We start from the raw sequence: 3,521 nt of genomic DNA, 5'->3' as shown, positions 1-3,521 counted from the left end.
TCTCTACAGCTAGATTATAACCCCTCACACTCCCAACCTCACATTACTGGTGGAACAAAAATGGGGAGGAATTAGAGGTTTAGTCAACCACAGATAATACTCAGCAGCTCGTCTCATCTCAGTGATGAAGTGTACCTAAGTGTACCTCCTTTTTCGTCTGATCCTGATTCACAATTATTTAAACAAGGAGATACTCAGAAATGCAATTTTAAGCTTAATTATTTCCTCAATCACCAAAAAATGTCACAAAAACATGTTAGAAACATCAAAAACACAATTTTTATTCAATTGGGTCTTTAACATGTATTTTAGTGTTTTCTAATGATGGAGGACTTGAAGAAAATTGAGCTAAAATTTGTGTTTGAGTTTCTGTTTATTCAAATTGTTGTGAATCAGGAGCAAATAAAAAAATGCTGTTTAAAAAATAGCGTATTTGTGACGTAGAAAATACTCTGCGGGCCACAAGCTCCACTCCAATGCATACAAATAGATCCATGTACGTCTTTGTTTTCCTCATCCAAGCTGGGATCTGGCTCAAAATGAGAATACAGCTGGTTGCTCGTCATTGTGAGAGACTGTAAGCTATAGAGAGAGTGTGTAAACAAAGGGATGATAGGAAATGAGGGCAGGCTTACAGTGCACCATAATTCAGAGGTGAATTTCTAATGAACTCCTGGACAAAAAATGTCCAAGAAAATGACACAGGTTTCTGGATTTTGCCTAGAAATTGCATATTCATAAACAAAAGATGACTGGGAACACTTTTAAAATAGATCACAAAGGATTTTTTTTTTGTCCACAATAAAGCTGTTCTTGACTGGAAGGTCATCCTAAATCTATTTTTTTAATCTCACCTTTCTTTTTGGACAGATGCAGGTTAGCAGTCCTGCAAAGAACAAAAAAAAAATGGATTACTGCTTTGAAGAGTTAAAAACTGAAGATTTCCTGCTGTATAAGTGATCTTACTGTCCCGTGACGTGCAGCACAGGACTTTTATCAGTGCCAGAGAGATCACCAGAACAACGGTGCTGAAACAGATGGAGAAGTAAGGCAGCCAGGAGTCGGAGGCGCTCTGAGAATAAATAAATAAATAAAAAATCAGATGCAATCCTGAGCTGAAGTCAATGAATCTGACTGACAAAAATTAATTAAAAAAGCTGTACCATCATTATTTAAATGGTTGTTGTCCTCAGTGTCTTGGGGCATGTCTATAGAGAATACAAGTATGATTCAATCATGAAGGAAACATGCTTCAAAACTTCTTTGTTATTTCAACATTCATTCTAAATTTACAACCACAATTTTCAGACCTGAAATCAAAATGTACATTTAGATAAAGTTTCAAGAATTAGCTAAAATTAGCAGGTCGAATTTTTTGAGTTTGCACCAAGACATAAAAAAATCAGATATATTTTTTAAAAAATCTGTGTTTTTTTAGTTGATAATTTGATTATTTATTTATTATATACAACTTAAAAATTGTAAATACATTATCTGATTGCTCGAATGTCTACAAAACAGGAATGAAAATATTATAAAAGTGCAGTAACATAAGAAAAAGGGAAAAACAGAAATAAATATCTGATCTACAGACTCAGTGAACTCTATAAAAGCACATTTTGTACCATTTCTGTATGAATAACTGATTAACAAAAAAAAAAACAAAGGAGGAAAGAGAAAATCCTCATCTTATAAAAGGGGATTTTGTTTCATATTATTGTACTTAAATCAGTTTATTATCATTTTTGACTTGAAGGTCTACATTTAGAGATTTTTTTGTGTTTCATGCTGAGATGCCAAATATATATATATATATATATATATATATATATATTAAAAAAATAAAAAAGATAAGCTTTGAGGTTAGTTGCTATGTGTTAAATACTCATTACAATATTTTAAGTTTGCTTTTTTGTATATTAAAATTAACTTAAATGCAAAGTTGAACAACAAATCTTTACAAATGGCTTCAGAAATATAAAAAAATACTGTTTTAGCAACAGAAACACTTACGCGGTTAACCCCCTGTCCTCTCACACAAATAAATCTAAGCATTTCAACCAATTATTCACCACTTAAACTCGCCAATATGCTTTCATATCATTCCCAAAGAACACAAAGGTTTACCTTCATCATCGCTTCAGATGAATTGAAGACGCCGAACTCTGAAGCATTTCTGTGTATCCTTTTAGCTTGATGTTATCACCAGAATGTTTTCAAAAGAGCAACTCTGGCAGCTGATCTAGAACTTGAGAAGTCAACCACTTCCTGACTTCACACAAGCTCTCTCTAGTCGTTCTGCACACATGTACACTTCTGTGTGTCATGAGAAGGCTTCCTGTTTGCAAATCAGAGAAAAACTCTTTCCAGAGAGTGGTGTACTTTCACTGAAGGGCCTCCAGTACCCAGTACAGGGGTCAAGTTTGTTTTCAACAAAACTGAACCACAACAGTTTATTTGTTGCTGAGATACACTCACAATTGAAACCAACACTGTGACTGGGTACATGTAACTTTATCCATGTCATTCTATTTAAAGGTTAAAAACAAATCAGTCAATTGGACTTTGCTTTAATTTTAAAGATATTTAATGTTTTCTTAATTTCAAATCATTGTGGATCAACAGCAAGTTTATTTTAACACCTGAAAGATTATGTTTAAAGACCCACTTAAATGAAAATGGTGTTTTAGCATGTTATTGTGGGATTTATCTCATAATAGAGGACGCGTATTAAGAAAATTAAAGGTAAAACGGAATTTTTGAGTATTTCTTAATTCAAATTGTTGTTGCGGAAGAAAAAAACTGCTAAGGTTGAGTTTATGACAAAGTGCTACAATCACCACAAAATCTCCATTCTGGTGCATCCTCTTGCACACAAATACATCGGTGTGTGTCCTCATTTTTCTGTCAAAACGTTACGACTGGACAGCACCAATATTGCTCACCGGTAATGTTATGTTGGGGTGTAAACAGATGGATGATGGGAAATGAGGGAAGGCTTACAGTGTGCTGACAGTCCTGATTTCTGACAAAAAAAATGGCATAATCCTCATTGAAAGACCACTATTTTTCCATAGACAGGATTGTAGTGGGACTTTAACACCAGAGATGTCCCTGAATGACACACGATTTGTGACCTACAGTAACCAATAAATCATTTAAACAATCATCTTGATGCAGATGTTTTCTGATGTTAAGATTAGTGATTTTTTATATCAATTGTGTGCTGATATGCAACACATTACTATTGTAAAATGTTGCATTTCAGCACAAAGCTGCTTTTCTCAGCTTTAGAATACACTGGAATCACGTTAATTGTCCAAGTTGTTGAAAAATTACAGACATCAAAGAAGGTCGAATGGTTCATTCCTTTTGGGGTCATGGGGTTGCTGGATCCCACTGATGGACAAAGGTAGGGTACACCTCCCAATTGACTTCCGGTTGAGTGGACGCTGGCGTGACGTGTCGCCGCTGCTCTCCCGATCTTCGCACGATGCTTGTATTTTCTCTGCCTGACGCCA

The sequence above is a fragment of the Oryzias melastigma genome, linkage group LG21, assembly GCF_002922805.2.
Source record: "Oryzias melastigma strain HK-1 linkage group LG21, ASM292280v2, whole genome shotgun sequence".
Classification (NCBI taxonomy): domain Eukaryota; kingdom Metazoa; phylum Chordata; class Actinopteri; order Beloniformes; family Adrianichthyidae; genus Oryzias; species Oryzias melastigma.
This window is presented reverse-complemented; position numbering follows the sequence as displayed.